General features: G+C 40.1%; 1 protein-coding gene across 1 annotated transcript in view; it reads left to right on the top strand.

The window, feature by feature from the left end:
- Nucleotides 1-18,633, top strand: part of LOC118858546 (sine oculis binding protein homolog) — a 229,179-nt gene extending 210,546 nt beyond the window's left edge. Inside the window, exon 7 of the mRNA XM_036769111.1 lies at nt 17,321-18,633. The gene's annotated coding sequence lies outside the window, so the exon portion shown is untranslated. The remainder of the gene's footprint in view (nt 1-17,320) is intronic.
- The last annotated feature ends 8,403 nt before the right edge of the window (nt 18,634-27,036 follow it).

Genomic DNA, 27,036 nt, shown 5'->3' with positions numbered 1-27,036 from the left:
TTGCAAGATCTTAGCTGAGATAAATCAGAGCCAAGAAAGCTCATGATAGCTGTAGGAATGACTTTCCACATTTCAAAACTGTTCCTAAACGCTCCAAGCTTTGATCCGTAGAAAATGAGCAAAGCTCTGCCTGACCACCTTTGGGCTCGGGTGTTCTTGAGTAGTTCATCACAGCAGCAGAGATCAAAGATATGCTTCCAACAAGTTAGCTCAGTTGCCCCATCATCAGTAGGCGTCCGAGAAAGGCAGAAATGGTTCTCTGGGCAGTCATGAGATCAGGGCTCAGGCCAGTGAAAACTGCTGCATTTTCCAAGCTGCTTTTCTATCCAGTCAGTTCAGGAATCTCCATCCTCCTCTGTGCCAGGTTTGGCTTCCTCCTCACTTCTCCATCCCAACCTCTGGTTTGCTGTTTTCTTTTGATAGCAAGCTGTGTTTTGTCTTGAATGAAGGGGAAGTAGAAACATGAGGCCAAAAATGTTGAAGAAGCAGGCAGAAAGGAGAAATACAGGAACTCTATAGACACATATGATGTAAAATGTTGACCTGAACTCTGGAAATGTAGTGTAAAAAAATGTATCTCTAGCTCATTTGCATGACTGTGTTTCCTCCAGACATGTTTTTGGTATTTAAAATGAATGGTATTCCTGTACAACATGTGTCTCAATTTGTAATGATATCCTCCTTGCAGCTGGCTTAGTTCTCCAAGTGTTTCTAAAATGTTACTGTCTTAAATTTGAGCCAACCTACAATAAGAAATTATCGAGAAGCCAAGTGGCTGAACTGCATTTGTTGAAAGAAAGTTGGGGTGGTGGGGGGGAAGCTATATTTCAGCCTCTGACTCTTGTGTTGGAAATTTGGGCCGTGTAATATAATCTTCCTCTGTGGAAACCTACATACACACTTTAAAAATTGTGCAGATTGAATGTTTTGAGGGCAAGAACTATCAGGTTTAAGTTTCTCTGCAAAGTTCTGCGTCCCATCAACATACTCTTTTGATATTTTAAACCTATATTTAGAGCAATTGCAAGATATTTGGTGCATACGCAGTTAAATGTAAAACTTTGTCATTATGATTTGTTCGATGCTTAAATTTTAAATATTTATAAGCTCCTATGAACCACTGAAGCTGCTATTTTAAAGTACCTTGTCCAAAAAAACCCTCTCCCACCAGAATACTGTAATCTAGCGGCATCTGAACATTATTACAGATGATATGCGATGAGATCACCATGACATGCATATATGCATGCTTGGATTCCATGTGCTTTTGGTTTAAACTCAAGTGCTGTTTTTGGCACATCCAATTCATTAACAATTTTTGGAGAAATTGTCATAACCACAGAGTTGTCTCTGATAAAAGTTTTTTTTCTGTCCGCCAGCTCCTCAAAAGGCAAAAAATGAAAATGTAAAAATCACAAATTCTTATGGAAAATCCCACTTCCTTCTTCTCATTCTAATTGACGTTTAGGACTTTTCTTTGGAATCTACTTTAGGAATTCACCCTTACCTGGTTGTGAAATGGCTTATGTTGCCCCTCCTTGGCAGGTTTTTATAGCTTTTTGGTTAGATAGATCAGGTTTTTTTATCACACACTGTCAGCTGGGGAGCTGGTCTTTGTCATACTGTTATCATAGAAAACCTGACTGTTATTTGTGGCCTTCATAGGAATACAGGGGCGGGGTGGGGGGAGAGATTATTGCCAAGCTCAGTATCCACTTAAACTTTGGAGGTTATAAATTTCAAACTGACCTCAGGCCTCTGGGGTTCGAGCTATTTTATGACTGGCAAAATACGACTTTCTGGTCAGGACGAGGAGTAAAATAGCTTAGGAAAAGGGCTCATAAAGTTTTTTGGACATCTAATAGCTCTTACCAAACAGCATTTTGATGAGTTAAGTGTAAATGAGTCAGAAACATATAGATTAAATTTCCCTTAAAATACACATGGGTTTAAAAATTAAGGCCAAAGTGCTTGGCAAAATGCATTTTGGCTTTTGCCAAACCCAAAATGTTTGAAAAATAGTTTGAGCCATTTGCCAAACCAAAAATACATCCAGGTTCCACTGTCCCTCCCATTTAATACTATGGAATCCTAAACATGAGACATAATTGCTGTTTTCCTATGCTTTGAGGTTTGATCAACGTTATGTATCAAATAATGATAGAAAAATTATGCTCCAACATTTGGTTGGGGGTGGGGGGAGGCGGGAAGGGATAGGGTGGGTGGAGAGGAAGAATCACTTTGTCCAGGAAATGAAGATTAAGAGCCAATGGTTTGGAATTCTAATTCTAGTTCTGTTACTTCCTCACTGCCTGAGTGACAGTCTTTCTATCCCACTTCTTCATCTACACCACCCTCCCCCCCCCCTGCCAATGCTTAGATTTGGAATATTCCCTAGATTAATTTCAGAACTAAAACTTTTATAATCAGGAAAACACTCACAAGATGCACTGAACTTGGGGTCACAAGCTCTGACATTTAGTACCTCTGTGACCTTGGACAAGTGACTTGGCCTCTCTGGGCTTCAATTTACTCATCTATAAAATTGGACAGGTGACCTCTAAGGTCCGTTCCAGCTATAGATCTGTGATCCTCAGCATATGGCCAATTTCTGGCACATAATAGATAATTAATAGATGCTTGGTTGATTAGTTGACTCCATGAGAGTGTGAAATTCAGATTTAGCTAATCACAATAAAGGTAAAGGGCTTGTTTTTACTGATTTTTTGTGGGGGGAGGTTTTAGGGGGTTTGTAAAGAAAAATACACTAGGTAGAGAAGGAAGACAACATTCACAGCTGGGTCTTCATGGACTTCATTTGATCCTCTAGGAAAATCAATAAAATACATTTAACAAGTTAACTATATTTATTTAGAATCCCTCACTTCCTTCTTAGGGGCTTAGCATGGTGCCTGGCACATATTAGGTGCTTAATAAATGTTTATTGATTGACTGGCTGTAAGTTTGAGCTTACCTCCTTTGCAAGGGGCCTTTCCTCATTTCTCCAATTGTTAATGCTTCCCCCCACTCTAATGACTTTATATTTATTTATCTGTATTTATCTGTATCCATGCGCACAGGCATGTGAGTTCCTTAAAACTGGCAATGCTTTTTTTTTTTAGTTTGTATCGCATAATAATATGATATAATGTAATAAGTTTGTATTTTAAATTTGTATGTAGCAGAGTGCCTGGCACCTGGAGGACATTCAATGAATACTTTTAGGTTTAAATTGAATTCCATATAAACCATGTACACATTATCAGAGGATTCATGGGGAGGGGAAAAAAAGACAGCTTGCGTTTTAGCTGAGGAGATAGAACAGGACATCCATGAAGCAACTCAAAAATCTGTATACAAAGCAGCATATCAATAGATGTAAATTAATGTAGCTGGTTTCAGTCTAGGTACAAATACTATCTAAGTGCTGAAGGGATGGACATTTAGTGTGGTTAATTCTGCAAGACTTCTTGAGGACGATTTGAGTTAGATTTTTAAAGCAACGGGGGGGGGGCGTGGGTTAGTGGACAGAAAAGGGGGAGAGGATTATTGGTTTAGAGCTAATAAAACAGCAAGTCTAACCCTCCTCATCTCATATTACAGATGAGAAAACTGAGAGGTCGAATGACTTGTCCGAGGTCACACTGCTAATAAGCATCAGAGGCAGGCTTTGAACTCAGGTATTTCCCTACTCCTGTCATAGGCACTTTATCTACTATACTACCTAGCTGCCTTTAAAACCTGAGAGGTCTAGGGTCTGGGGATGGGTCTCAGATTTGCCTGATGGGAACAGAATCTTCTCCTTGTCAGCTTAGTGATGAAAAAGATGTTGGCGTACAGTTAGGAGATCAGAGTTAGGAGATCAGAGTTTGTGTTTTATACACAAGACATATTTGAGAATTTCAGTTGCTTGAGGGCAGGGGCTGATTCCTTTTTGAGATTCAAATAGCCTAGGTCAGTACTTGTCATGTGGCCACTTAATGCATACATTTTGCTCGACAAGGCAAAGCGGCAGCATGTTGAAATTTTTAATGGAGGACTGACCATTGTTCTGTCAGCCATGCGTAGAAGAGGTAGGAATAGGGTGAGGTTGGCACCACTGGCATTTATCGAGGCATTTGAAAGAAAGGCTAATTGTCAATGGTCAACTCAAAACATTGGACATTTTTTTCACCAGGATACAAGGGAGGAAAGTTACCACATGCTATGTTTTAAATAAGTTGTATAATCACAGTCACGACATGGGAGAAAGTTCTTTTCCTTTATGCCTGTGAGTGGGCCTGGGGGCACTCAATGACACAGCATGGGACCTGGAGGGCTGTGCAGAACTTTCTAACCAGTCATTAGAGGCCGAGGCCTGGCCCAGCACCAGACTGCCACAAAAACAGGTGCAACATTTGTCTGAAAAGCAGCTTTAAAGCTTCTCCCACACTCACGTCAGCTTTAGGCTCCCACAGCTCCCCTAAGCTTTCCCCTGCTGGGAGAATGCCGAGCCAGGCTGGGTCTGCTGGCACAAAGATCATCCTGGGGAAGGGCCAAATGCATACACCACCACAGTTGTTTCTAATAGGAGAGGATACCATTCAGGAATGAGAAGATTGATGCACATCCAGGGGATCGGACCACAGTGGTGCTCAGACTGTCCCTCTTTAAAACAGACACCTGGAGTCAAACTCCAGGTTGGCATTGGAGGCACTCGGGAGTCTTGTAGTCACTGATCCAGATTCTCTTAAGACTTAAGGTTGTTCTTGAGTGAACAAGGTAATTTTGGAAGCTGCATTAACTTTTTAGGGCCTGCCTTTCATTTCATTCAACCCTAGAGACCCCTAGTCTCTGAAGCTTTCACGTGCGCCTAAATTACTGTATGAAAATGGCAATAGGCTTCTCTTGGGATGCCTGTGTTCCCAAGAGTTTAAAAATTGTTTTACTGGGTCAGACACATGCTCCATCCATCTCATTATTGTGTCTCTGGCACATTGTGGAAGTATGGTTGAGGGTTAGGAATACACCTTAGACTGTTTCACTAATTCTCTTAACATACCTAGAAAGTAGGTAGAGGGTAGAGATTACTATCTCACAGGTGAAAGAATCATGGAATCCATTGTATGGTTAAAAAGATGAGTTAGAGGTCATTCTGTGGCACAGGCTAGATTAGATTGATAGACTCTCAGGTGTCACCCAGATTAAACAGGTGGCACACAACACTTCCCAAGTACTGTCCAAACTAGATTAAAATGTAATTGGGAGATATTTTACAAAATAAATAAAAGTACCATAAAACATAGATAACTTTAATATGTGGTTTTCTATGTCAATATGCATCTTTATGTGAGGGTTAGTGGCCCCTATTTCTATTTGGGTTGCCATTGCTAATCTAGACCAGTCCATACCTGAGGATATTCTCAATAAACGATCTTCTAAACTCTGCTTGAAGGCCTCCACTAATGAATGAGGACTGCATTTGGTGGGGCGGGGGGAGGGTATTTCACTTTTGAGCAGCTATAACTATTAGGAAATCCTCGTAGTGCCCATCTGCCTTTCTCAGTAGGATGGAGCATGAGACTAAAGTACTTTGCTAACTTGTCCTTGGCAAAGGCCAGAGCTATATTTTCACCATTCATTATACGTTCTTTATATAAACTAGCTGACTTCAAACAAGATACCAGTTTCACTTGTGCCTCTGAAAAGTGACAGGGCTGATTGGACAAAAAAAAATTAAATGTCACATTTCTTATTTCCTTAGCTGATTTAGGGTCAAAATCTTCCTAGGGTGTTGGGGTCCAAACAACATAGAAAAAGCCCAATGACTCAGACTTATTACTTCTGGCTTGAATTAATTAATGGCTTGATTTAAACAGAGCTGGTGGTTGGGACTGCCCAAATCAATGATATCACTGATCTGAAGCTTTTTTTCAATCCTTTCTTACCATAGACCCAAGGTATTTAAATGAGGACCTGAGTTATCCAAAGTGACAACTCAGAAAGGCAGCTTCTTGGTAGGAAGAGCAGAGGGAAAACCAGAAGTGAATTTTAAGTCTAGCTTTCCCACTCTGTGACGATTAATAAGTTATGTAAATTGACTTGGGCCTTCTTATCTTTCTGGGTAAAATGGAAATATTCATATATTGGAAAAAGGAAATAATGTAGGTAATTCAATTAAAGAAAAATCTATTAAGCTCCTACTACGTGCTAGAGACTAGGGATACAAAGACAAAAACAATCTGTTCCTTCAAGGAGCAGAGGACTGAATACACTATTTGTGCACAGAAGTAAATAAAAAGTCTATATTAAGTAATAAGAAATATAAAGCAATATCAAAAGGGAGCTCACTGGGGGATCTGGAACAGCCTGGTGTAGGAAGCAACACTTGAATTATACTTTGAGGGAATCTAGATATCAGATAATTCATGCAGTTGGGAGCCAGAAAACTAATGTTCTACTCTAACCTTCAAATAACAATGATAAAATCATATTTATATATCGCTTAAAGTTTTAGGAAGTACTTTTTTCACAACAATCCTGCGAAGTTCCTTTGTGATGGAAGAATAATCATATGACCCATTAGTACTTTATTTGCCCCATTTGTGAATTGGCCTTGCCACCAAACTTTAATAATTAGCATTGTCTGGATGGTACACACCATTAGCTCTTTATTCTGAGATTGCTACAACTTTGGGGGAGAAGACAGAAGTAGCTCGGTTGGTGCTTGGTTGGACTAAATATTAGGCGATGTAATATATGGGAAGAAAACTGGATTTGCAGCTAGAAAACTTGATTTTGAATTCCAGTTTTACTGCTTTCATAGCAGCATGGTTTTGAGCAAGTCTCAGACATAATCTTTGTGGATGCCGGTTTTGACACCTATAAAATGAAAAAATTGGAGTAGATGATCTTTCAGCTCCTTTCTAGGTCTAAATCCTGTGATTCTTTAAGTGCAGAAGAAAAGTAGGCAAAGGGAAAGAAAGAATTTAGAGTACCCCATTAGAGGCCCATCCTTATAAGAATAAATACAGTGACATGTACATCATAGGGACTTGATAAAAGTCTGTGGAATGATTGAATAAATGAAACCTTTTTCTGCCACCTAAACCAATAATTTCTGAAGATTAAAGATACAATTTGTTCAGTAAAGGTTTTTGTATGGTGGTAGTCTTTGATCCAAGAGTTGCATTAGAAAGCTTTCTAAAAGGGGAAACTGTCAGGAAGGGAAGCGAAAGGAAGGGAAGGGAAGGGAAAGGACAGGATGAAAGGAAGGAAGGAGGGAAGGAAGGAAGGAAGGAAAGAAAGAAGAAAGGAAGGAAGAAAGGAAGGAAGGAAGGAAGGGAGGGAGGGAGGAAAGAAAAGAAAAGAGGGTGGGAGGAAGGAAGGAAGGAAGAAAGGAAAGAAAGAAGGAAGGAAAAAGAGAGGGTGGGAGGGAGGAAGGAAAAAAGGAGACAGGGAAGGAAAGGCAAGAAGGAAGGAAGGAACAGCCACAATTAGTTTAGTCATAATACCGTATTTGTTATTGGAAATAATTCTGAGGCTCATCTTACCTATCTTTTTAGATAGGCCACCACTGATCATGTAGAACTCAGAACAAAATACAGCCTGAAAGCCAGAGTGAAGGTGACCTTTGCCCCTCCATCTCCCTTGCCCCTTGCCCTGCCTTTGTGTTCAGTTTCCAGCCATAGATCTGTTGAAAAGCAAGAATGATGTTTTTCATTTACTTTCATTAACCAATTTGCAAGAAAATTTTATTTCTTTCACCTTACTTCATACTTACCCACCCCCCATTTTTTTCATACTGATATAGGCTACTTTAAAACAATTTACTAATCAGCAAGAGAAAAAATTATTTCATGGCAAGTCTTTATAAATCTCAGCTCTTTTAAAGAAAAGCTTCGTGCTGAGACTATTATCAGGGATCTCATTTGGGAGTTTTATCAGGCTGCACAGACGGCTTCTATTCACTGACTGCTTGAGCTATACCCTTGTGATCTGAGAAATCAGCTGTGGCTACCCGAGAGGAGTTTAGTCCCCCATGAGACTCCTGATTGTCCCAGATAAACAACACTGGTATAATCAAAACTTAATGTCTTGATTTAAACATGTTAAGTGATGGTTGGGACTGCTCAAGTCAATAATATCACTGATCTGAAACTTTTTCAATCTCTTCTCACCATAGACCCAAGGTATTTGAATGAAGACTTTAGTCAACAAGTATTTATTGAGTACCATGGGGGTACACTGTAGTGCAGACTTTGTAGGAAGGGGGGGTCCGTATTAAATACCAGAGGGTAGATGGTCTCTGCCCTAAAGGAACTTACAATGTGAGTTAACAAGGTGAGATAATCCATGTATGGTGTGGTGGATAGAAAGCCACCCTTGCCATTAGGAAGACTCAGGATTCAAGTTGTGTCTTTGACAAATGCTGGTTGTGTGACCCTGGGCAAGACATTCTCAGTGCCCCAGGCAACTCTCTAAGACTATAAGCTATAGAATAATTGCTGATCTGCATTGGAGGAGGGAGTTTACTTACCTAGAGTTCCCTACCCCAGTGAAATCACAGGTCCGGACCAAACAGACAAACAAAACCAACCCTCTTCCCCAATCCCCAACAACAACAAAAAATCCCACAGATTAAAAGAATTTTTGGCTATTCTGGTGTCTGCCAATTGAGGTTCTTTAGTCTTATCTGGGCAGTGTGCTTGAAAAGTATAGGGCTCCCAGCACCCTTGGGTAAACAGACATCATCTTCTTACTGCCACTCTACAGACTTCCCTGTGACTTTTGTATTTCTTGACCATAGTCTGACAAATTGGTAAATGATCCTGGGCTGATCTTCATCATAAATTGTGCTCAGGTTCCTTTTCTTACGCTGAACAGAAAAAAAGAAATCCCTGCAAAAGACCATGAAGTGGTTTTGGCTCTCCTGTTCCTCTCTCTCCTTACTGACCCTTTGTGAGAAAGCTTCGACCTTCCCTCTGCTTTTCAAGGCCACTTGAAAGGCCTCTGTCCAGGCATTACTGGAGATCTTTAATTAGCAGTGAGGTACAACAGTATAATAAAGTATTAACCTTTGTGGCTCAGTTTCCCTCTTGGTAGAGAGTGGAGGTGGAGACAGGATGACATTCTGCTTCCATGCCGGGAAACTTTTTCAGTCGCTTCTCACCATAGCCCTAAGGTATTGATCCCTAGCAAGAGTGGAGCTGGAGATACGAGAGAAAATTACTAAAGTTCTTTGAGGGCAAAGGTGAATCACAATTGTGCTGGCAGGGTGAAGAAGGGAGAAATTGATCAGGGGGAGGCTTCCTGGAGGAGATGGACATTAACCAGTGATTTAAAGTACGTCAAGGAAATTTTTTTCAGTGATTGAAATCCTTTTTTTCTTCTCTTTCTAGTTTTATTTCATTGGTTAACATTTAGCTGTAACTCCAAGGTTCTTTGGGAGACAACCAGCTCAGGCAAGTACAAGGACAGTAATATGTTCTTATCAACTTTTTTTAAGTAATAAAAAATTGGCCACATTTTTGTCCTTTATAACTTCACAAAAAGAAGGCTGAAAAAATAAACAACTAAAACCCACCGCATCCAGCAACACTTGGTCTCCTTGCTAAGTGAAGAGCCAAGGGCAAATAGATTTAGAATATAAACTTGTTTGTGAAATTGTATGGAGGAGGATGGTAGAAGATCATAATCAACATCGCTTCATAAAGCAGTGAGAAGTGACTGGGGTGGAGGGAGGCGGGAATTACTATATAGAAGACTCGGCGAGAGGCCCAATTAAGTCAGATCATCTGAAAAGAAAAGTTTAAAAATGAGAATGAAAGTAGGATAACAAGCAGATAAAAAAATAGAAAAGATCTGTCAAGATTTCGCTAAAAAAAAAAAACCCCTTTTGCATCAATGAAAGTGAAACCACCACATTTTGTCATCGCAGCTCCCAGTATTTTATATGGGGAAATAGAAATTACAGTAAAGAAAACAAAAACGGGAGGATCAGCTGGATCAGACCAAATATATATTGAGAACCGTGCTAGAGATGATGAATTTTGAGGATATTGAAGGATCAATTCTCATAATATCTAAAGGAAGGGAAAACATCAAGTGACTAGAAAAGAAAATCACTATAATCCTACTCCCAAAACAAGAGGATCAAGAGGATATCAGTAACTTCTAAGCCAGCTGTCCACCTCTACAGTCTTTGTGAAAATAGGCTCCTTACATCTCAAGGGCATCTTTGATGAAAATATGAAAAGGGAACAGGTAGGCTTTTGTGAATAACACTATACAACAGGGTACATATTTACAATCACACAGGTCAATCAACAAACATTGATTAAGCACCTCCTATGTGCCAGACACTGTGCTAAGCTTTGGGGATACAAAGAAAGACAAAATAGCCCCTATCCTCCAGGAGCTTACATTTTAAGTGACTGAAAAGTGTGGAAAACATAAGATTTCATTACGCTTGTTATTTGTTGACTATAAAAAAAAATTTATTTTTGCAGAACTAAATGGAATTTTTTCAACAAGGGGTCTCCCATAAACATGTTAATATCATGCATGGGTTTTTTATTTTATAGATTTCGCAAAATGTGTTTGCTACTGTTGTGTTAGAGTTCCAGTGTAGTGTTCAAATGGAAGATTCTCTAGAGATGTTGAGACCTTCCAGACATTCCTATCTGTGGATGACAATGTGCTGATTTCATCAAGCCCCAGAACATTGCAGTTTAATTCAATTCAACAAGCATTTATTAAGCTCCTCCTGTGTGTCAGGCACTGTGATAGGTATTAAAGATAAAAATAAAGTAGTTCCTGCCCTCAGGGAGCCTATATTCTGCTGCGCAAGATTGGGGGTTGGGTAGCAATAGGTATGCAGATGTACATAAAACATATCTGTAGTAATAAAAGGTAATTCTGTTGGAGAGGGAGAGCAATAATAACCAGGTATTTTGAAAGTTCTTATGCAGAAAATGACTCTTGAGGTGATCTTTGAAGTGAGATAGTGATTTTAAGAGGCAGAATCGAAGAGGGAGAGCATTCCAAGCATGGGAGATAGACTGTACAGACACATAGATTTAAGAGTTGGAATGTTGAAGGCAGGCAGCTTGAATATAAAAAGTGTGTGAAGGGGTGTAAGGTGAAAGCTGCCTGGAAAGACAGGTTGAATACAGATTAAGAAGGTCTTTAAATGCCACAGTAGTTTGTATCTTATCCTAAAATCAATTGGGAGCCATTGAAACGTCTGGAGCATGGGAATAACATCATCTCCAAAATGAGATCCATAATCACTCAAAAAAGGTCATTCTTTCTATCCACACTGGAAAAACAAAGTGGATGAAGAATGTCTGTTTTTCAGACTGTGATATACAGTTGGTTGGACAGCCCATAGAACTTTTTCATCGATACCTAAATCTTGGACAAATACTGCAGAGGCACAATGAATTGAATAGGAGGAGGAGAGCAGGCTGGATTGCATTTGGGAAACTGTGCAGCACTTCCAGAGATCCCAAGCTTCTTCCTAAAAGAAAATTCCATCATTTCAACATTTGTATTCTTCTGGTGAGGCTATATGGATACAAATCATGTGGTACCAGAATCTCTGAGGAATCAAAATGGAGGTTGCCCAGAGGGCAATGGAAAGGTACATGATGGGTAGAAATAGATCACAGCATCTTAACCATGACAGACTGCATGCATGAAGTAGCATTAAAAAATGTCATCAACGGGATATATTGCCAGCAAAAGAAATGCGCTGGTCATATAAAGAGTGTGAAAAATGACAGGTGGACAGCCAGAACCCAAGTAATACCAGGAAACCTAAAAGAAGACCTCTGCACATTGCGGGGCACCTCTCTCCTGTGGAGGGTTTATAGGAGGACACACAGACAGGTATCACAAAGGATGAGAAGGCATAGATGTGCTTATATTGAAGAGATCCTAGCTTCCTTGCCCAATATAACCCATTTCTGTTTCTTATGCTATCAAAGATAAGGAGTCTTCACCTCCTCTACAATTTATTGCAAGTGAGAAAGGGACACAAATGAAGAAGAGATGCTAAACCATCCCCACACCACCTTTCTCACAGTATATTTGCCCTGAAATTGTTACACCTGAAAAAGAGTTTTTGATTCTACAATGCAGAAAAAGTGGTTAAACTCTGCGGCAAGCTATACATCATCATTCTGAAAGCAGGTTTGGCTGTATTATTATTAGCAATGTTGCATTAAAATGTCAGAGGTTATCTTAATATGAGAAATTATCTTAACATGAGATATTTGGTCCTGGCCTGTGATTTCAGTGGTGTGAGGAATTCTAAATCAGGAAACTCCATTTTCCAATGCAATTTAACTACTGATATCTATTTATAGTTTTAGAGAATTGCCTGGGGCAGTGAGAAGTTCAGTGACCCAACCAGGGTCGTAAAGTCAGTATATGTCAGAGGAGAGACTTGAATCTAGGTCTTCCTATGCCAAGACTGGATCTCTATCCACTGTGCCATGATTCCTCTTAGTTTGAGATCAAACAGCAGAAATGCTCATGATTACAATGATAATCGACATTTAGTGGTTTTTGAATTTGAAAAGTTTTATAAATGATATATATGAGCAATGGTGCCAGGCATCCCAACACTTAAATGATGCCCAGAATATATGTCTAGAAGTCTTTGGGTTTAACTACTACCCAAATGGTCCCAAGAAAAGGGGGACCCATCTGATACTTAGTTAGCAGTCAATTAAGTGGTATGAGATTCTTTAGAAATGTTTGCTTAGGAACTTAGAAATTAGACCTCTACATGGAGTACACAGCTGCTTATGTCCATAGTCACTTTGCATGCAATATGTCACTTTCATCCAGAGATCTCGAAGACCTTGCTTACTTTTTTCATGGGGCAGTTTCCCATTGAGACAGATAGGGAAACTGGTATTTTTGGTCAATCTTTCTTATAAGGTCATGCTAGAAAGACAAAGACATAATAGCAGTATACTGCAGATCCGAAATCTCTTGCCTTCATAACTTTCTAAAAAGCAACACAATATAGTGCAGAGAACAGTGAACTAGGAATCAAAAGACTTGAATTCAAGTCTTAGCTCTCCTACTAACTGTCTGGGCAGGTTACAGATCCTCTCAGTCCTTCTGTTTCTAAATCTGGAAAGTGAGGGGTAGGAATTATTTGATTGCCAGGGTCCCTTCCAGCTCAGACATTCCACAGTCCTTTCCCTCACTTCCATGCTGGCCCTGCTTTCCAAATAGGTATACTTCCAGATACCATGGGGATGTGGTCTTTCTTCATTTACACCGCACAGACAATCTGTTCAGTAACAACAGCCCTGCTTATCATCAAGAAGGGATCTGACCTCAACCAAACAGAGCCTCAGAAGGCTGAAGTGAGCTTGGCTTCACTCCCATCCCCAGAAATGGCAGCTACAGAAAGGGAGTTCTGCTGCCACCATCTGGCCCCTGGGGTTGTCCCTGACAGAGGAAACGTGTAGCCAGGATGAAGGAAACACAGCCCAAATTGTCTGCTCTGCTATTCATTTAAAATAGGCTGTGTGTGAGGAGGCTTTCAGAGCAGCAGGAGTTGAAGCTGCAAAAATAGACGGTACGGTGCAGCTGCACCCTTTGCAACTTTCGGGGAAAACACATATTATTTACCAGACAATAATAGATACCAGAGAATAATCATGATTATTATAGCGTTTGTGACGGCGAATGCTATAGTTAGGGTTCCAAAATGGCTTTCATTATTTTGCAGTCATTTATAAATGCCTTGAATTTTTTTTCTTCTAGTAGGCTGATGCTTCCCATGATTAATGTCTGTCCAAAAGGTGAACATTCAGAAACTTATTTGACATATTCTTCCTTTTTTTGCGGGGGGGGGGGGGGCAGGAGGGGAGAGAGAGAGAGAGAGAGAGAGAGAGAGAGAGAGAATTTAGACATGAATCTCAGAATACTGAAAAAGAAATTGTAGCATCATTAAGAAAATAATATAAAATAGTAGCACTTAGAAACTTCTGAATCATTCAATAAATAATTAGCCCTAAGGTTTGAATAAATTACAAACAAAATATATAATTTCTCCTCCTCCCCTTCCTCCTCTTTCTTCATCTTTGCTTCCTTTGTTGTGGTCATCATCATCATCATCATCATTACAACAACTTACATGTATTTCAGTCCTGTGGCAAAGCCTACCTCTGACACTGGCTGTGGGACCCTGAGTGCGTCACTCCAGTCCCATGTATCTCAAGTAAGACCTTGGAACTTACCTACTAAATTTCCACACCGGTGAAATCACAGATCATTTTTTTGTGTGCTGTTACAAAGCTCTGTTACGTGTGTTATGTTATGTGATTATCACTATAGGTCTATCAAGTAAGGAGGGAATGTATTACTGTCCCCATTTTGCAGATGGGGAAATGGAGGTCTAGAAAGCTTAGGGTTATAAATCTATAAGGTTCTCAATCAGCAAGTTCCAGAAAAGAGATGTGTGTTAAAAGACACTTTTTATTCTTAATTAGATTCAACTAAGTTCAATTCAATAAACATTAAGCATATGCTAAGTGCAACATAGTATACTAGACAGCATCAAGTCCCTGCCCTCAAGAAATTTCCATTCTACTTAGCAGTGTGGGGTGGGATTGCACCAGAAACAAAAATACGTGAGTACAAAGTATATGGGTTTATATTCTGCCAGATACCAATATTGGCTCCCTTGAAGAGTGATTTAATGTTACACTTTCTTTTTTTTATTATGAATTCAATCAACAAACACAAAAATTGAAATATAGAAAGAAGAACAAAAAGAGGATTGGATAGAAAACCGTAAACTTCTGTAATATGGCTTTTAAAGTGTTTAACAAGGCAGTAAAAAAAAAATCGCCCTTTCTGTGATTCTTTCCAGACTTCTTTTTGCCCTTTGTGTGTTTTGAAAAATTGATCCTCTTTTCTTTGTTTTACTTAAATCTCTGTCAAATGTCACTAGCTCACCCTCTTCCCCCATTGCCACTAACAGAGCCCTCTTTTGAAACGAGTAACTGTAATCAAGTAAATAGACTAATGCATTGGCCAAAAAATGCATGTGCCATTCAATACCTCTAGTCAAGAGGTGAGAAGAGTAATCTAAAGTCATAATTGGTCACCGCCTTGATCAGATTTCCGAAGGCTTTAACAGTTGTCTTTCTTTTACCTGTGGTGGTCCTTGTGGAAATTGTGCTCCTGATGAAACTCTTTCACTTTGCACTGATTTATACCAGTATTCCCAGGTTTCTCCAAATTCTTCATTTGTCATTTCTTACTGAACAACTGTATTCCACTATCTTCCTGTACCCCAATGAAGAGTGATTTTTCTAGGCACATTTTGTCAAGGGATCCATGATTGTCTGTCACTAATGTAGAAGCTTCCGCACAGTGCTTGTCAGACTCCAGACTCTGGGAAGGGAAATGAGCCAATCCCATGGCTCAATTCCTCTTGCTTTTCTCATTATCTCCTTTTCTTTGCAGCCTCTTTTCCCCACTCTCTCCTTTTAATAAAAACATCAGAAATCAAATGGAAAGTTATATGGTTCCACAATGTGATAGAGTATTTACATTTTTAGAGCTAACCATGCCAGAAAAAAAAAGTTTTCGTGTCTGGGAAACTCCAGTCCTGTTGCATATTTGTGGTGGGTTTTACATTTTTAATTTGGCAATTAAATGTACATCTTAAGTGCTCACAGTGCTGGCGATTTCATATTACTCTGGGAACTCTGGCATTTCCTACCATGTACACATTTAAATTTCCAAACTTGCTGTTAGCAAGTACCAAGAGCCATATTTATACTACTCTATTAACATCAGTCATTGAGGAGGCATTGTGCAAAGGATGTACTTAAACTTAGTTCCTCTCCAACGGACTTTTTTTTACTCCTTAAATTCATTCTGATTTCTTGTTACAACCACAATGGAGTTGGTGTTCGTTCTAACAACATTCTCCACAGTTGTAAAGGTTTTGAAGAGCCTTCTGCCTCTGCTTCATCTTAGCAAAACTTTAGCTGGGCACATTTTTGATATCCTCATTTGGGAACAGAAAAAAAAAAGATGCTCACCGTTGTATGGATGAGTAGAAGAGGACCTGCTCCTTCACTCCCTCCCCCCTCCCCCCTTCCTTCTTTTTCCTTTCTATCTTCCTTTCTTAAATGAATACTCTTTGCTTTGACACAAATGAGACAACATTTGGGAAAGAGTATTGTGCTTGAAGGTAGAAGACCAGGGCTCACTTCTACCACTGGTGTTGTGTTGCCTTTAACACTGATAGACTCAGCCTCCTCATATGTAAAATGAGGGGGTTGAACTTGACCTCTAAAGTAGTTCAGTACTTAATCTATGAAACCCCATCTAATTCATACTTGTAATCCTGGCCACAATGGTCAAGCAAAAGGAACACTTCGGAACTGATCACCAACTAAATGTGTTTGACTGACATTGAAATAACCTAATGAGAATGAAGAGCCAGGGAACAGTTTCTGTGCTGGGGTAGACGTTCCCAAGCACGTCAGATTTCAGTCCATGGTTGGGGATTGAAGAGTCCTGAGAAGACATGTCATCATGGTTTCAAGAGGGCTTCACATAGGTTATTTTCTTCCAATCCTAGCCTGCAGTTCGGTTTTGTAATATAAAAGTGTGAATGGCTCATCTCCTCAAGGGAAGAGCTGGAAAAACAGAGGCATGGGTAGATTGGTTGAGTGAATTTGGCACCTGAAATTTGACTCATTCATTCCTACCACTGGGGACATCATCACTCCATCTCTTTGATAAGTCTCTTAAGAGGTGTGTCTCCATGTAGATTATGACTTCATTTGCTATAAAGATGATCTCTTGACCTCATTGCTTTACAACAAACACCCCAGAGTGAGGTCGTTTGCTTAGTAGGAAGGGCCAAATTTTGGAGCTGCAGAGCCCTAATCATGGCTTTGTTCACTATTAAGAGACCTAGGATTGGTCTGAAGACCTCAACTTCCAGGAGTGAAATAAGGTGGAGAGCTACAAGCTGTTGACTTGAAATGAGGCTCATGGCCATTGGTTGAGAAGTGTGAATTGTATATGTATTAAAGGATTCCAGACTCAGGTTTAGAGAGTTAACTCAGTCGATCATGTGAAGTTGGTGGCATTGACTTCTATCAGTCCTGGGGCAGTCCTGGGAAAGAGGTTCATGGAACAAGTCATGCTTACTTAGTTCTCAGCACCTTTCTTGGTTCAGAAGGAATGAACTGAATGTCTGTTGCCTTACTCATGCCTGGACTCTCATTTGCTGGGGGTGGTTCAGCTCCTTCTGACTGGCTCCTTCTCTTCTGTTTTTCAGGAATACTCACTCACAGGGTACCTTGCATGGAGAAAGGGAGCAGAGCAAACCATGTCACTCCACCAAATGACACCAGCTGGTCAGCTCACCACCCCTCTGGCTAAAACTCAAGCAAATAAAGCAGCTTCCTGTCATTAAGCGTCTCAGAGGAAGCTGCCCTCCCACGGTGGCCTCTGGCCCAAAAGAGCCAGCACATCTTGGACCCACCAAGCCCGCTCAGCATTCCTGCTGCTGCCACCTCTTCTCATCCCCAGGAGAACTTGGGGATTTTGCCCATGGTTTAAAACAAGACAAAACAAAAACAAAAAAAGCACCAATAAACCACAAGGACCAATGTAGGTACTTTCCCCTCTCTGTCTTCAAGGCTCAGAAATGTGAGACTGAAAGATGATATGGATTTTAAAAAAAAAAATTTTTTTTGTCTTTTCAAAAACTGCTGTGGTTTTGCTGCTACACTAAGAATTGTGATTTGCATTGTACGGTTTTGGACCTATACTATTCACGTTTTGGTGGGGGAAAGGGATTCAACTGGAGTCACAGTGCTTCAGAGTCATCTCTAGCCTACCCAGGATGCACTTTTAAATGAAGAGTTAGAATATTTTATTGGCTAATATACTTTTTCTTGTTATTTTTACAAAGGCCACCTTTATCCTTTTTAATGCCATATTTTCAGTGTTACACTTTTATGGGTTTTAATTTTTGATTTGACAGATGTAAGAAGCAGCATGAATAGTTTATACTGTGGTTTTTCAGAGACGGAATGCCAAGAGAACTCAGTAAATGTTTATTCTTCTCAGCTTTCTCTTTAAATTCCCCTAAATAGCGCCCCATTTGGGAACAGAGCAAGAGTGTTGAACTAAAGACCAAAATTCCCTCAAGGTGTAAAATAATATGAGAGGAATATTTGCTGGGCGTCACGAAAGACTTGGATGAAATTTCAGCCCTGATGGTTTTCAGTGATCCAGGAAGCCAGTGAGACAATCTCTCCATACGCAGCGCCCTTTCATGATAATTAGAATGGTATGGACAAACCGCCGCAAACAAGGAGTAAAGTGAGAAAGGTCCCCCATGATTCTGTTTCACTGTTTGCTTTCTCCTGTCATGGTTAAGAGAAATGTGCAATTCGATCCTCAATCGGTGGGTGGAGGACAACAGGGTAGATTTACTTGTGTGCACTTGTACAGTCGTAGCCGAGAGTCCACTAGAGCATGTATACTGGCACTGAATTGGTGAGACAGTTGTGGAGTACCCCATTCTGACAAATACAAAAAAAAAAAAAGAAAAATACAAAAAAATACAAAAAACCCCCAAAAGAAAACCAACAAAAAAAAATTCCGATCACCTTGTGATTCAGTGTATCTGTTTACTAACTCAAATAAAGCAATTGTTCACGCGGAAGGTTTCCAAGTGCACCCTGACCTACAAGGCTGCAGAGCAGAACCAACGAACAATTGGCAGAAGACGAAGGGAAGGTTGGTTGGTCGATTGCAGGGTCAGCAGAGCTGGGACAGGGGTACCTATGCCCAGAGCCAGAGCCTTGTAGACATGGGGCACGACGGGGCACTATGTACATACTGTATTTCTATATTTTCCTTTGTACAGATTCACTTAACGAGTCAAGCTACTGTTTTACAGGTGCTCCTTATTTATTAGAGCTGTGAGAGCTTGGGAAACACACCTGGCGAGCGAGCTCGCTTTTTAAAAATAAAATCGTGGGGCAAGGGAAGGGGAGGCGGGAGGGAGGGGAAGCTCGCAAGCCAGGGGAGAGATTTTTAAAAGTGAACAAAAGAAAAAAAAAACTCCAGCAACAAATTAAAAAGAAATCCCACCCCCCATCCCCAACATGCGCCAACCTTCTTCCCCTTCCCAACACGTGTGTATACACACACGCACACACACACACACACACACACACACAGAAGTGGCACTGAACTTGTGCTCATTTTCCTTCTGGGCTCACAACATTTTTTTCTCTCTCCCTGACTGGTGTCAGATTTATTAAAACAAAAATAAATCTCTGAGAAAAAAATGCACGAACTTGTGCTGCTGTTGGTTTTTTTTTTCCATTATTATGACTATTGTCATTGGTGTTTTCTTTTTTTCTTTTTTGAAAGCATTCTTTTCTTTCCTTATGGATTATAGCTTTCTGAGGATCAGTCAGTTAAAAAAACACACACACAACCCCTCCCCCCCAATTGAAAAAACCCAATAGAGATACTAATTCTGCCTAACCTCTTTCTCATCATTTTCTTTTGCAAAATGAAAGTGTGTAGAGATGTTATTTGAAGTTCCAAGTCCCTCACCTCTTTGGTCATGCCATCCCCTCATATCACATTTCACAAACATATAGGTCTGTCTGTAGTCAGGACTTCAGCCTCTTTGCAAGGAAGTCAGAGGATGTGGGGTTCAATCCCCATTCTGCTATGTACTATCTAGGAGACCTTGGGCAAGTCATTACTTTTTTATTGCCAATCAACTGGCATTTAGTAAGCATTTACTGTGTTGGAGGCACTGTGTACTAAGAGAAGAAAGGCAAAAATAAACCAAAAAAAAAACAAAACCCAGCCCTTGCCCTCAAGAAGCTTACATTTCAATGTGGGAAATGAACATGTAGATAAATGGGAACATGTAAAATGCATTGAGGAAGTAGGTGCACAGTGGATAGAGTTCGAGGCTTGGAGTCAGAAAGACTCATAAAATCTGACCTCAGACTAGCTGTGTGACCCTGGGTAAGTCACTTAACCCTGTTTGCCTCAGTTTCCTTATCTATAAAATGAGCTTGAGAAGGAAATGGCAAACTACTCCAGTGTCTTTGCCAAGAAAACCCCAAATGGGGTTATGAAAAATCAGACACTACTGAAATGACTGAACAACAAAATGCATTAAGAGTAGATGGAAAGTAACATTACAAGGGACCCTGGGGCAGGGTCAAACATTATCTTTGTGACTTTGGGCAAATTACTGGCCTTCTCTGAATCTCAATTTTCCCAATCTATTGATTATCTACAATTTATCATATATGCATATATCATACACGTATATGTATATAATTTGTACATAGTTGTTTATACATATTGTCTGCCACATTAGACTGTGAGCTACTTGAAGACAGAGACTTTTCACCTTTCTTTTTATCTATAGCACTCGGCATAGTATCTGGCACTTAACAGGTGCTTAATAATTGCTAGTTGATTGATTGACTGTAAAATGCAGGGATTGGACTGGGTCACCTCTACTGCTCTACAACTCTACCTCTTGTGTTTGTTTCTCTTCCATAGTCGTTTCCAAATCCTTCATTTTTTCGGCTCTTAGACTCCTTTCCTAAACAGAGCTGTTCATAGGGCTCTACACAGTTGCTAATGCAAATCAATAGAAAGACAACTCAATTTATGTGTTACTCACAGGCTTTCTACACACATCCACATCCTGACATGAACCACATATTCTGTTTTCAGTGGTTATTAATTTTAATCAGAGTTGTGATTTCATCACCGTGGGGATAACTCCCAGTATAGAAACTCTCTATTGAAGGAGATAGCTTTTGTTGTTTTAATTTAGCATTTCAAGAAGTTTCCCTGGCCACTGAGATATTAAGTGACTTGTCCAAGATCACTTTGCCAGTATGTGTCTTAGGCAGAATTTGAACTCAAATTTTTCTAACTCTAGACCTCTGTCTACTACACCATGCTACCTCTCACTGGCATTGATTAGCTTTTATAAAGGGTATATAGCAACCACCAGTCCACCTTGGGGTCAGCCTAGTTTCTCTGTAGCACCTAAACATTTGCATATCAAAAGCAGGTGCTCATTAAAAACGTGCCATCCAAGGGAAACCTTCTTCAAATGACCATCCCATGGTTTCTGCCACACTTGCTTCATGCTTTCAGAGCCCTGGGGCATCATCAGTGGAGGCCTCTGGGTACAGTTCTGTGCCAATGACATAGTCTCCAAATGATCTGAACAGGCCCAGCAAAGGACATGCCAGGTTGGAAAGAATTGGCCATCAGTTTTCCTGCCTGGTAAGCCATCCCTGATAGCACTATTCATCTGGACTTGGCCTCAGAGACAATCACACAGGATATTAATTTTGCTTTTGTCTGCTGTCCAAGGTTGTCGGCAAACATTTTGACCCTTCTGGAAACAAAAGTTTCCTTTGTTCCCAACACTAGAGAATATCATTAGACATCAGTATATTGTTGTCTTCTTTTCCTCCTCCTTTTAAACTCAGCATTTCCAGAGTGCAATATCTCTTAGACCATGAAAATCATCTATAGAAAAGAAATACAAACCAACCCTGAAATCTAATCCGTAGAATGACCATGGAAACCTAAACTGATCCAGAATTTTTTTTAACCTCCTGAGAATTTGTGCAGATGATTCAGTTTCATTCTAACTTGGCCCTAATTTTAAACATGAACAAAAACATTGGACAGTAATGATTTACAGCTCACTTCACCTTTTGGCTTCTGAGAAGATACTGAGGATACTCGACTTCCTGGAAAATGAGTCAGGGAGTGAATCAGTCAACGTTTATTGAGTTTTCCCTGCGTACCCATAGCATAGTAGGTGTGATGGCAAAATGTGAAAGGGATAAGACCGAGAAACAAAATGAAAACCCTTGCAGGGCTTAAGATTGGGAGAGACAAGGCAAAGGCATGAGAAAAGGCTTTAAAAACACTGACAATGTCAATATAACAAATTGGCCAAACTGAGCCATTAAATTTAAGTTCTGGGCTACCACTTAAAACTCTGTAGAGGGGGCCTCTTCCACCCAAAAGATTTCCAGAAAAAAAGTGGTGATCCTACATCCATTTCAGGGACCCATGGACCACTAGAGGGACAGTTTAGTCAAGGGCTATTGCTCTGAGAGCCTGATTGGGATAGCTGGGTGATTCAGTTTTCAAGTGATTGACTGATAACTAGGTCTTAGGTTGAGGGAAAGCTGTACAAAGGATGCCTGCTGTGCCTTGCATATTGTGTAATATCCTTCTGGACCTGTGAATGTCATGCAGGTTTAATTTAAATACTACCTGAAAGAATGAAGAAGCCAACTGAACTTTCTTCTCAGGGCCATGTTTCTTGATCTCATCCAACATCATGTATGTTTTGAGGTCCCATGGAAATTCTGTGACATAATCATAAATTACAAAGGAAAACAAGAACCTAACAGCTGACACATCTTACTCTAAGCAATTGCTCTTTTTATTTAAAAAAATGTTTTTTTCCAATTACATGTAAACATTTTCAACATTCATTTAAAAAAAATTTGAGTTCCAAATTCTTTCCTTCCCTTCTTCCCCTCCCCCCTCATTGAAGGCAAGCAATTTGATATAGGTTATACATATGCAGTCATGAAAACATATTTCCATATTAGTCATGTTGTGAAAGAAAACACAGACCAAAAAAACCCCCAAGAAAAATAAAGTAAAAAAAAGTATGCTTCAAATTGCAATCAGACTCCATCAGTTCATTCTCTAGAGGGGGATAGCATTTTTCATTATAAGTCTTGGATCATTGTATTGCTGAGAATAGCTAAGTCATTCACATTTGATTTTCATATAATATCGATATTGCTGTGTACAATGTTCTCCTGGCTCTGACCACTTTATTTTGCATCAATTCATGTAAGTCTTTCCAGGTTTTTCTGAAACCACCCTGTTTATCATTTCTTATAGCACAATAATATTCCACCACAATCATATACCACAACTTGTTCAGTCATTCCCCAGTTGATGGGCATCCTCTCAATTTCCAATTTTTTACCACCACAAAAAGAGCTGCTATAAATATTTTTGTGCATATATATACATATATATATATATCCTCTTTTAAAATCTCTTTGGGAAACCAACCTAATAGTGCTATTGTAAACAATTCTTCTTAAATGAGGAAATACATCCTCTTCTTTATTCACCTGTTTGTAGAAAGTGGTTTCTTTTGGCAACATGAAGAGCTTAGTAACAAAGCACAGGAGGACTAGATGAAGGCTGTCATGAGCACTGTTCATCATTTAAGGAAAGTCCTCAAAATCCTTGCCTAATTCATTCATTCATCCATTCCATTTACTCAGCCAGTATTATTAAATTCCTACTCTGAAAAGCACTGTACTAGGTGCTAAGGGGTTGCAAAGTCAATGGTATAGTTTCTTGTCTACAACTTTATTTTAGAGAAAGAATCATAGACTTTTAGAGGTGGAATGAATCTAAAAATCATTGAGGTTCTTGACACAAAAACATTTCTAAATAAGAAGCCATATTTTATCCTAAACACCAAGAAAGGACCTATGGGTATTGAATCATAACCATATTGAGTACAACCATAGAGCTGGAAAGTATATTAGAGTGTATCCAGTTCATTTCACAGAAGAAGAAACTGAAACCCAGAGAAAAGTAAAGGGACTTGCTAGAAGTCACACTGGTACATGTGCCAGAGCCAGAATTTGTACCCGCATCTTCTGTGATCTCTCCACTATACCCTGATCTCAGGAAAGTTGCAAATGAATGAAAGGGGAATCTAAACATTCCTCTTTGGAAGCATGCAATGAGTAAGAAGAGGACCAGAAATGCAAGACTGAATGGACCTGACTATACTGTCACCAATGATAAAGTCACTTAGTTCTTAGGTACCTGAACCTGTGTGATGTAGGCATTTTTTCCCTTTTGTATGGAGGGCATTAAGAAAAATCTAGCTGCCACACTAAGAAGCAGGGCTGCAAAGAGGACAGAAAGTAGGTCTGGGAGTCAGGAAGACTTGGGTTTGGCTCCTTCCTCCTACTGGCTGTAGTCACTTACCCTCTCAATGCCCTCCACCCCCAAAACCCCAATTTTCTAAGTCTAAACGTTGCATAGCAGCCATTTTATCTGCATCAATAAAAGGTGTTTTATGGGGGGCGTGGCTTACACCATTGAACTCACAGGTTTGAACCAAAACCAAACCTCTGCAGCATAATAGCATCCTTTTCCCCTTGGTCCTTTAAAGGGCCAAATATGCAAATATCCATCTGCTTATGGGCAGATGTGGGTGAGGGGCCAGGAGGAGAGTTGTTGGAGGAACAAGCAGAGATACATTTAATATCGTCAATCAGTCCCAGATTTGAGTTTCTACATCCCTAGAGAAAATAAACAGAGGGTGTTATGATGCATGTGGGTGACGTACACATTTTTCCATTTCAATGTAGTTTGGTTTTCTAACTACTAGGTCTTCTCTCTCCTTGGCTCTCACTAAGATTGATGCATGAATGTTAAACATGTGTTAGAGGCCAGCTGGGGCATATGAAAATATAACATTCCTTCCCCTCTCCCACCTCCTCCAAGCTCAATGAGCTGAGATGGGCTACAGGTGTTGAAGGTGTGAACGATCCACTACTCACATACACATCTGGACTGAATCTCCAGTTGACAGGAGGTTACTTGTGTTTCGGATATGGACCTGTGATTTCATCATTTGGGAGAGTCCCTGGTGTGGAAACTTCCCTCCGCCCAGATGAAACTGGTCGCCTAGTCTCAGAGAGCTGCCTGGGGGAACTGAAAGATTAAGTGATTTGCCTGAGCTCACACTTCTAACATGCATTGGAGGACTTGAACCCAGGTCTTCTTGACTCCAGTACCAATCTTTTATCTATTATGCCAGCCTGCCTCGTCACTGGAATCCATTCACTTATTTAAATATCATTGTCAACTCAAGTAGCAACTCAGTTTGGATTTTAACCATTTCATGGTAAAGGTATCACTCTCATTTTCAATTAGTTGGTTAGTTGGTCCAGTGGAAGAATCTTTAAAGTAGGTTCGTTTTCAGTCCTCTATGCTTCTTTAAGACCTGAATATTAATGACTTTCTCTCTTCCCTCAAAAATGTAAATCTTTATTCATCTGGGGGACCACCCCTAAAAGTTACATAAGCTAACTGCACAAGCACAAAATAGCAATCACAGATTTGGAAGTGGAATGGACCATATAGGGTATCTCATCAAAGTCCCCTATTTTACAGATGAAAATGAAGGCCATGAAAGTGAAATGGTCACACAAGTGGTAAGAAGCAGAGTCAGAATTTCATCCCACAATACTATAGCAGAGACTGTTTCTTGAGTTAGAGGAGCAAAAACCAGTGGACTACTTCACATTCTCCTAATTAGCCCCTAGTTACTTTCTGTTCTGAATGGAAAACACTGCCATCTACCTACGTACTCACAGAGATGTTGTGGAAGAAGTGCTTTGTAAACCTTAAATTGCTATTGAAATATGCATCATTAGCATCATTACCAAGATTATTAGAAAATCACTGAATCTGAGATGTTTTTTGATGACCACTTCTAGACACCCAGAAATTGGAACTGCTGAAGGAAACTTACTCTAGCATGATATCCAGACTCCACAATACTCTATTGTCCACTTGGTGGGGCGTAGAACAAAGTTGACCTTTGCCCCATTTCTGTAAGTAGCCCTGGACTCCTGAGGTGGCTTCAGTGGTAGGGGCGGAAGACACTTCAAATTGTAGATTTAGAGCCATGGAATCCAACCTCCTCACTGTACAGATGAAGAAACTTTCCTTGTCCTCAAGAAGCTTATACTCTAACGTGAGAAACAACATGTAAATAAGTAGAGACATGTAAAATCCATTGGATAGCTAGCTGGTGCAGTAGATAGAGTGCTGGTCCTGGAGTTAGGAGGACCTGAGTTCAAATCTGGCCTCAGACACTTACTGCTGGGTAGTTGCCAGTTGTCTTAACTTTTGTCTTACCGCTGGACTCCGATGACTCTGGAGGAGATTGAGGTTGATGACTTTGCACAGCTCCGCCTCACTTAAATCCAATTCACATACAAGTCAAGACATCACCGTTGTCCGTCGGTCCTCTTCAAGAAAGAAGGACCGACGGCAATCACACTAGCAAGTCACTTAACCTTGTTTGCCTCAGTTTCTTCATCTGTAAAATGAGCGGGGAGAAGGAAATGGCAAACTATCTCTGCCAAGAAAACCTCCAATGGGGTCACAAAGAGTGGGACACAGCTAATCGACTAAATAACCACAGCAAACTGAGGCCCAGAGGTTCAATGGTTTACCCAAGATCAATCGCATAGCTTCTTCAATCTCTTGTCATCCTGGTGCTACAGAAGAAGTGACTAATTCTTTCACTGAGAGTCAGGATAGCAATTCAATCCAATAAACATTTATTAAGTGCTTACTATGTGTCAGGCATTGTGCTAAGCACTGGGGATACAAAAAGAGGCAAAAGACAAGTTCTTGCCATAAAGGAACTTACAGTCTAATGGGGGAGGGGGATACAATGTGTAAACAGAGACAAAGCAAGCTATATACAGGATAAATAGGAAATAATTAACAGAGGGAAGGCACTAGAATTAAGGGGGGTTGGGAAGATTTTAGCTGGGACTTAAAGGAGACCTTTGTGGTTTGCTCTATGGAGGTTTCCCATAATCACATATATGGCAGCCTCTCCATAATTTAATTATTAAATCTTAAGAGTGTTGCTTCAGGCTCAAAGAGCTTATGGGATTGTCCAGTGTCGGAGGTGGATCCAGTCTCACATCCTCCCGATTCTAAATCTACTCCTCTATCCATTAAGTTATATTACTTCAGGAGTTTGAAGAGCTACAGAAATCCAATGTATGCTGACCCAAAACCAAGGAAATGGGGCATTAGGCAGTACAATTGGACTTTGAATTATGAGAAACCTCTGTTCAGATTCTATGGCAATATACACAG

This window comes from Trichosurus vulpecula, chromosome 7, assembly GCF_011100635.1.
Source record: "Trichosurus vulpecula isolate mTriVul1 chromosome 7, mTriVul1.pri, whole genome shotgun sequence".
Lineage (NCBI taxonomy): Eukaryota > Metazoa > Chordata > Mammalia > Diprotodontia > Phalangeridae > Trichosurus > Trichosurus vulpecula.
Note: the sequence above shows the minus strand (reverse complement) of the source record. Positions and strands in the feature narration are given on the sequence as shown.